The following is an 8,991-nucleotide window of genomic DNA, read 5'->3' as shown; positions in this document are numbered from 1 at the left end:
ACAAGGAGAGAGGAAGAGGGGGAGAGAGAGGGAGAGAGAGGGAGAGAGAGAGGTCTTCCATCTGCTGGGTCACTCCCCAGATGGCCACAACAGCCGGAGCTGCGCTGATCCGATGGCAGGAGCCAGGTGCTTCTCCTGGTCTCCCATGGGGTGCAGGGCCCAAGCACTTGGGCCATCCTCCACTGCACTCCCTGGCCACAGCAGAGGGCTGGCCTGGAAGAGGGGCAACCGGGACAGAATCCGGCGCCCCGACCGGGACTAGAACCCGGTGTGCTGGCGCTGCAAGCAGAGGATTAGCCTAGTGAGCCGCGGCGCCGGCCCCTGGAAGAATTTCTTAAAAACTGTGAACCCCTGATGCCCAGCGGAGGTGTTCCCGGTCCTGCGCGGCCCGCAGAGGCCGGCGCGTAGCTGCTGTGCCCCAGAGCCGACGGCTAACCCTGCGGCCAGCCAGCAGAAGGGACCGCGCACAGGGTGTGCATGGCCTGGTGGTCGCCGTGTCGGCTGCAAGGCCCGCGTCCACGGCACCGGGAAAGCACCAGGCTCCAGCCCTGGGAGGCAGCCGCAATGGCGCCCCCGCCCCCGGGGGACAGGGATGGGGCCCGCGTCTCGGCTTCGGCCTGGCCCACGATACGGCTGCCTGCCTCTGGCCACAAAGGCACGGAGTGCGGACTCGGGCAGCCGGGGATGTGGTCACACTGTGTGTCCTCCCGTGTGTGAATTCCTGAAAGCACACGCGGCGTGGACACGGAGGACTGGGGTGGCGTGGCCCTGCCGAGGGCCGCAGCTGTGTCTCTCTGGCTTCGGGAAGGGCAGAGGGACCGGGTCCCTGCCAGTGCCCACCGCTGGGGAGGTCCAGGGGCCCCGGGGCCCCGCCCAGGCTTCTGCAGCCCGGGCGCGCAGGGGACAGCCCTGAGTTGAGAGACCCCACGCGTGCCGGGGCGCCTACTGTGCCCGGGCGGGCAGCCGGGGGCCATGCGGGACGTAGGCGCACCACTGCAGCCCCAGGCCGATTTCACCCTCTGCTGAAGTCCTGACAGCTCCCACCTGCGGGGGTCCTCGCCCGGCTCAGCGCCCCTCCCCCCTGCGGGGTCCTCGCCCTGCTCAGCGCCCCTCCCCCTGCGGGGTCCTCGCCCTGCTCAGCGCCCCTCCCCCTGCGGGGTCCTCGCTGGGCTCAGCACCCCTCCCCCCTGTGGGGTCCTCTCCCCGGCTCAGCGCCCCTCCCCCCGTGGGGGGTCCTCTCCCCAGCTCAGCGCCCCTCTCCCTGCGGGGTCCTCGCTGGGCTCAGCACCCCTTCCCCCTGTGGGGTCCTCGCCCCGGCTCAGCGCCCTCCCCCTGCGGGGTCCTCGCTGGGCTCAGCGGCCCTCCCCCTGCGGGGTCCGCGCCGGCTCGGGCCTGGGCGCCCCTTCCTTCGCCCTCGGGTCACCAGGAATTTCCTGTGTTCCTAGGTTCCACCAAGCGTCTCACCAAGGGTGGGGGGTGGGGGTGCAAGAAGAAAGGCCCTCCTCCGTCCGGGATCTTTATTTGTGCGAGCGGCAGAGTCGGGCGTCCGCCTGCTGGGTCACCCCCAGCTGCCCACCGCGGCCGGGGACTCAGCGGCTCGGGGTCCACGTTAGCAGGAAGCTGTGGTCAGGAGCCACGGCTGGGGCTCGAACCTGAACAGTGGCTCAGTGCCCGTCCAACCCCAGCCCAGGCCCGAGCTGTGATTTTTTTTTTTTTTTTTTTAAAGATTTTTGGCCGGCGCCGCGGCTCACTAGGCTAATCCTCCGCCTGCGGCGCCGGCACACCGGGTTCTAGTCCCGGTCGGGGCGCCGGATTCTGTCCCGGTTGCCCCTCTTCCAGGCCAGCTCTCTGCTGTGGCCAGGGAGTGCAGTGGAGGATGGCCCAGGTGCTTGGGCCCTGCACCCGCATGGGAGACCAGGAGAAGCACCTGGCTCCTGCCTTCGGATCAGCGCAGTGCCATTGGAGGGTGAACCAACGGCAAAGGAAGACCTTTCTCTCTGTCTCTCTCCCTCACTGTCCACTCTGCCTGTCAAAAAAAAAAAAAAAAAAAAAAAAAAAGATTTTTAATTTATTTATCTGAAAGGCATAGTTACAAAGAGGCGGGGGGGGGGGGGAGGGAGAGGTCTTCCATCTGCTGGTTCACTCCCCAATCGGCCACAGGCCAGGGCATTAACCCCCTGCACCACAGTGCCGGCCCCCTACATTTTTCTTGGATGTGAAATGTGGGATTTGGGGGGCAGCGCTGTGGCACAGTAGGCTGAGCTTCTGTCCGCAGGGCCCGCATCCCACATGGGTGCCGGTTCTAGTCCCGGCTGCTCCACTTCCCACCCAGCTCCCTGCTGTGGCCTGGGAGAGCAGTGGAGGACGGCCCAAGTGCTTGGGCCCCTGCACCCGCGTGGAGACCGGATGGAGCTCCTGGCTTCAGATTGGTCCAGCTCCGGCCATTGTGGCCATCTGGGGAGTGACCCAGCGGATGGAAGACCTCTCCCCCCTCCCTCCCCCCCTCCCTCTCCCTCTCTCTCTCCCTCTCTCCCTCTCCCTCCCTCTCCCTCCCTCCCTCTCTCTCTCTCTCCCTCCCTCTCCCCCCCTCTTTGCCTCTGCCTCTCTCCAACTCTGCCTTTCAAGTAAATAAATAAATCTTAAAAAAAAAAAAAAAAGAAATAGATACACGCTTTAGGAAGACTTAATCCACAATTAAAATGCAATATGCTAATCTGAATTTTAAACGGGTGCCAACGTGGGGGGGTGCACCAGCGAGCGCTATGTTAATGCAACATTTTACAAATTCCAAATAAGTGCAGAAATAGCCCAGGGTGCACCGACTGCCAGCGTTTGCCAGACGAGACCCTGTGGAGTCCGCGCTGGCGCAGGCGTCTCCCTCATCTGGCTCCAGCCCGGCCTGCTGGAGCGCGTCGGGAAGGTGCTTCACTTCAGGTTACTTGAAAGGCGGGATGAGAGAGACACGGGGGGGGGGGGGGCAGAGAGGGAGGGAGGGAGAGAGAGAGGGAGAGAGAGAGAGAGAGGGAGAGAGTGAGAGAGAGGGAGAGAGAGAGGGAGAGAGAGAGGGAGAGGGAGAAAGAGAGGGAGAGAGAGAGAGAGAGGGAGACAGGGGAGAGAGACACAGAGACAGGGGGAGAGACAGAGAGAGAGGGGGGGGAGACAGAGAGAGGGAGGGAGAGAGGGAGGGAGAAAGAGGGGGAGAGGGAGAGAGGGAGGGAGAGACACGGGGGCGGGGGGACAGAGAGGGAGGGAGGGAGGGAGGGAGAGAGAGGGAGAGGGAGGGAGAGAGAGAGAAGGAAGGAGGGAGACAGAGAGAGAGAGAGAGGGAGACAGAGAGAGGGAGAGAGAGAGGGAGGGAGAGAGAGGGAAGGAGGGAGAGAGAGAGGGAGAGAGAGAGACACGGAGATGGGGGGAGACAGAGAGAGAGAGAGAGGGAGAGAGGGAGGGAGGGAGAGAGAGGGAAGGAGGGAGAGAGAGATGGAGACAGGGGGAGACAGAGAGAGAGGGAGGGAGAGAGGCAGAGAGAGAGGGAGGGAGGGAGGAGAGAGAGAGAGAGAGAGGAGGGAGAGGGGAGGGGGCAGGTCAATCTTCCAGCTGCTGGCTCACTCCCCAAATGCCCACAACAGCCAGGGCTGAGCCAGGCCGCAGCAGGAGCCCAGAACCCAGTGCGGGCTCCTATGTGGACGGCAGGGACCCAAATACCTGAGCCAGCACCTCCTGCCTTCCAGGAGCGGGATCCAGCATGGAGGAGCCAGACCGGGAACCGGGGCGCTCGAAGAGGGGCGCGGGCGTCCCCGGTGGCCCCGGCCAGCTGCGCCGTGCCCACCTCTGGGGCTACGCTGCCCAGCACTATTGTGGCATGGCAGTAGAGTGAATCTTGGTGACCGGCGTTTCCAACACCTGTTTCCCTCAAGTGTGTGCCCACGCCGAGGGCTCGCTCACCGCACCGTTGGAGACACCTGCTGGGTGCCCGGCTGCCCGAGCTCCTGCCAGCCTGCTCATCAGCCTCTCAGATTGCAGGGTGGGCGACAGAGGCCTGGGGGTGCACGCTGGGGACAGCAGGTGGCCAGGCCGGCGGGACAGGGCAGGCGCGGTTCTCCCTGGGCCCGGCAGGGGGCGCAGCGGGGCCGCAGATGGGCCAGGAGGTTCCTGCGGGGAGCGACAGGAGCGGGGAGCCGAGCCGGCGGATCCGGGCCCCCGCCGCGGGCTGGAACGGACACAGGGGAGGGGGCGGGCTGCAGTCCCCGCGGGATTCCGGTTCACTTAATCTGGATGAGGGCCTGACAATCTGCATTTACAATGGAATGCTAAGCAGAGGGTGCCCCCCACCTCCGGCAAGTGAGTCCCTGCAGGATGCGGGGGTGGGGGTGGGGTTCCACGCCGCGCCCTGGCCGGGGACTCGAACTCACGAACGCCCTCGAGCCTCCTTGATGTCACGCAGTTGGCTCTACAGAGCCGCCCCTCGCCCCGCCCCCTCGCCCCCGACCCCGCTTCTGATTTGCATATTAGCGTAACTCCCACCCCGCCGAGCGTTTCCAGCTCGCCGATGGCCCCCGGCAGTGCCACTCAGCGCCCCGCCCTCGGCCCCGCCCACAACGGGCCCCGCCCCGCTCTCCCGGGCGCAGCCTACCCCGCTGCCTGCTCTGAGCCCCGCCCCCGGCGCCAGCCTCCCGCCACCCGGCCCGCGATTGGTCGCGCAGGTACGCCCGGCCCCGCCCCCCGCTGGCCCCGCCCCCGCCGAGGGGAGCGAGCGCTCTCGGGCCGGGCGGCGGGTTCGGCTGCGCTGTGGGGCTGAGGCGGCCGCCGGGTCCGAGCGCAGGTGAGGGCGCCCGCCAGCCCGTCCGGGGCGTGGGTCGGGGGGCGCAGGGCGGGGCCGGCGACCGGGGCGTGGCAGGGGCGGCTCCGACTTGGGCTTTGGAGTCAGGTGGTGAGGGGGTATGGGCTGGGGAGGGGGCTTCCAGCTGGGGGTCGAGGTTGGCAGGGGAGGGGGCTGGAGTCGGGGACGAGGTTAGCAGCGGAGGGGGCTGGAGCTGCGGTCGGCGATACGGTTGGGGAGGGGGCTGGGGTGCAGTGGAAGTCTGAGGTCGCTGGGGGGTGGGAGTGGAGCTGGGCTTGGGGATCAGCTGGGGAGGGGGTCGGGGCTGAGCTGCGGGCGGCGGGCGTCTGAAGGGGCGCTGAGGATCCGTCAGCTGGGGAGGGGCTGCGGGCGGACGGGGGGGGGGCGGCATCCTCCGGGGAAGGGCCGCAGGACAAAGTTAGGGGAGAGCCGGCGGGGGGGGGGGGCCGGGGCGCGCGGGGAGTGGGGCTGCCCGGTCAGGACTGAGCTGGGGGGGGGGGGGGTCCCGGGTCGGGTTTGGCGACGGCGGAGGCGCAGAGGAGTGCGGCGGGGGCGCAGGGGCGCGGGGGGCACAGGGGCGCGGGGGGCAAGCGCAGGAGCTGCCGGGAGCCCCCGCGCCCGCGCGAGGCCGGTTTCTGGGATGGGGGCGAGCGCCGGGGGGAGCAGAGCCCGAGTTTCCCAGGAGTTTGGGGAGGGGGCGTGGGTGGCGCCTGGTTTGCTGGGGAGGGGGGCGGCGGGCGGGATGAGCCCCGGCCCGCAGCGGGGAGCCCGCAGGTCCGCGCCGCACCTGCCAACTTGCGGGAACTCGGCTGCCGCCCGCGAGGCCAGCCGGGTGCGGGGCGGGGCGGGGGGGGGGTCCTGCGTTCGGAGGGGCGGGGGGCTCCGCGCGGCGCAGACGGGGGGGCTGCGCACGTGGCGCGGTGCGTGCAGCATTGATAATCGCGTTCTAATTTAAGCGTGGCTTTGGGTGGGGGCAGGTGGGTGGGCAGATGAGGAGAGAGAGAGGCAGGCACTGGGAACCTTGGGGTGCGCACGGGAGAAGCAAGCAAGTGATTAAAAAAAGCCCCAAATTAGAAAAAAAAATAGGTAAAATTATAGCGGATGCAGCCCCCGGGGGGGAGGCAGCCTGGGCGCTCCGACGTGGGGGTGCCTGGAGGGACTGGTGCACGCGATACACCTGGGCGTGGGGCCGCGTCCCCAGGGTCCCCCGGGTGACGGCCACAGCTGCCCCCAGGCTGCGCCCAGTGTCCCCCGGGGCGGGGGGATCCCGCCCATTGTCGCTGATAAAACTGATTTTCCCCGTTTAAGGAGCTCAGCCCCCCCCCCCATCCTTAAAAAGCCATCACTCAAAGACAGGTTCTTTGATTTTTTTTTTTTTACAAGATTTTTATTTATTTGAAAGCCAGAGTTGGAGGGGGTGTGAGGGGAGGTTCCTCCGTCCGTCTGCTGGTTCACTCCCCGCGTGGCAGCCACGGCCGGGGCTGGGCCGGGTGGAAGCCGTGGGCCATCGTCTGCTGTCAGGGGGGAGCGGGGTCTGAAGAGGAGCAGCCGGGACTCGAACCCACGCCCCCCTTGGGGATCCTGGCGCCGTCCCGGGTGCGGCTGCGGGGGTCGTGTCTGACATGGTCTGGAGAGGGGCTGGATCTCGCTGGGCTCTGAGCACCGTGGGTGCGCTGCCCTGCGTCCAGTGAGATGCTTCCATCCGCTGGGTCACTCCCCAGATGGCCGCCACAGCCGAGGCTGGGCCAGGCCAAAGCCAGGGGCCAGGAGCTGCGTCCGGGTCTCCCCGGTGCGTGGGTGGGGGGCCCCAGCGCTTGGGCCCTCCCTGCTGCCTCCCCGGTGCGCATGTGCAGGGGGCGGGCGCCGGCGCTCTGAGGTTTGGAAGGTGGGCGCCCTGCGTGTCAGGCCAAGTGTCCACCCCGCGTGGACGTTTCCCGGCCTCCCTTCTCCCTGCCTCTCGCTCGGGCCGCCCTTGGTCGGCCTCTGTCCGGTCAGGGCTGGAGGAAGGCGTCCGCGGGCGGAGGCGGGGAGACGCCGCATCTGTCGGCCCCGAGCCCCCGTCCGCAGGTTGACCGCCCGGGCGTCCACACAGCCGGGCTGGGCCGGGCTGAAGCCAGGAGGCGGGGGCTCCGTCTGGGTCTCCCACGCGGGTGGCGGGGCCCGAGCGCTTGGGCGGTCACCTGCTGCCTCCCAGGCGCGTTCATTGGCCGGAAGCTGGATCAGGCGCGGAGCAGCCGGGTCGCGAGGCGGAGTGCGCCCCTGGGCCCGTGGACCACGCTGTGTGCGTCCACTGGTGGACAGCTGGGCTGCTGCCGCTGCCGTGGCTTTTCCTGGGCGCAGGGGCCACTGAGGGGCCCTCCTCGGTCTCCTGACCGCCACCCCGTCCCCCGCTCGGCGTGGTTGTCCCCTGGGCCGCCATGCTGGCAGGTGGACGTCCCCCAGTCCCTCCCGCTCTGGGGTCGACCCTGCACCTCCTCCCGGGGGTCATCACTCCCTGATGTGGCACCGAGGCCCCGCCCGCCGCTGGGGCACCTGCTGTCCCGGGAGCTCGTCCCCCGCCCCCCCCCCGGCTTCCTGGACACCGCTGTCCCTGTCCCCTCTCTCGTGTGTCTCCTTCCTTCCTGCCTGCCCTCACAAAGGCCGGTTGTGTGGCTGTTGGAAGCCTCAGGATGGGTGCCAGGCCCCGGGAGTGCATGTGAATGAGGCACTTGTGTGCCCAGCTGGGGGCTGGGGGGGGAGATGGCAGTGGGGTCCTGTCTGTGGGCCGCCTGGCTCCCCGGGGTCGGGGGCTCTCGGGGTGGCACAGCGGGGTCCCCCAGCCGGGCTGTGGGTTCCAGGGGCCGCCAGGGGGCAAAGGCAGGAAGACGTCCACCAGGCAGGAGGCGACATCCAGCGGGGACGGTGCCGGGGCAGGAGCGGCGAGCTGAGCTGAGTGGGGCTTTGCTGGGGCAGGAGTGGGCGGCGGCCCCCCGTGTGCGGGCTGAGGGCGTGGCCTCTGCGCTATGTCCTCCTCAGGGGTGGAGCCGTCCCGGGCTCTGCAGGGGAGTGGAGCAGCCCCAGACTGACAGCTGCAGACGGCCCCAGGGTTGAGAGGTGTCCCTCCGTCAGCTCTGGCTGTCTCCAGCCAGCCCCTGTCCCTGGGGGCCGAGGACTGACCCAGTGGGCCGGGAGGGTCCCCCCGTCAGCTCTGGCTGTCCCCAGCCAGCCCCTGTCCCTGGGGGCCGAGGACTGACCCAGTGGGCCGGGAGGGTCCCCCCCACTGTCAGCTCTGGCTGTCCCCAGCCAGCCCCTGTCCCCGGGGGCCAAGGACTGACCCAGTGTCCGCCCTGGTCCCCCCGTGTCCCAGGGGGGGCAGAGAAGCTGAGGTTGGTTCAGGGTTTGGTTTTGCCTCGGCTTTGCAAAGCGCAGCCTGCGAGGGCGTTTGGAGGGTGGGAGGGGGTGGGAGCAAAGGGGGTGGGGGGAGCTTCCGGGGGGGCGGGGGAGAGTGTTCATTTATTTGACAGCCAGAGAGCGGTTTCAGGCGTCGCGAGAGTGGTGGCCCCACACTGCGGGTCCCGGGGCCCCGGCGTCTCACCGGGCTGGGCCCGCGCCCTCCCCTGTGCCCCAAGGCTCGCCCCCACCCATGGGGACCCCGCCACTGCCTCCAGGGAGGGAGGCGACACCAGCTCTCGGGGCAGACAGGCGTTGGCACGGTGGTTACGGCGCTGCCTGTCACACCCGGGGCCCGTTGTCAGCGCCAGGGTTTGAGCCACGACCCCAGCTTCCGGCCGATGCGCTCCGGGAGGGCTCAAGTACCTGGGAGACCCCGGGGAAGTTCCTGGCCTTGGCCCAGCCCCGGATGGTGCAGGCGTTGGGGAGATTTCTGTCTCCGTCTGTCTGTCTATTTCAAGTTCAATAAATGAATGAGGCGTTGCGGGGAGGCAGCTGGTCTACCCCCGGAAGGTGCGCGGGGCCCTCTGATGCCCGGGCCTGCGTGGGGCTCCGTGAGTGGCAGGGGGAGACCCTTGGGTGGCGGGGTTCCCGTGGGCTGCGCGTGTCCTGCCCGCCGGCCCCCCCCTGCCCAGGGGCTCCCCGCCCGCCCCTCCATTGCTCCCCTCCCTCCCGCAGCTGCAGCCGCCTGGCTCAGCCCCAGAGCCCCGCCCGCCCGCCCGCCC

Source organism: Oryctolagus cuniculus, chromosome 16, assembly GCF_964237555.1.
Source record: "Oryctolagus cuniculus chromosome 16, mOryCun1.1, whole genome shotgun sequence".
Classification (NCBI taxonomy): Eukaryota; Metazoa; Chordata; class Mammalia; order Lagomorpha; family Leporidae; genus Oryctolagus; species Oryctolagus cuniculus.
This window is presented reverse-complemented; position numbering follows the sequence as displayed.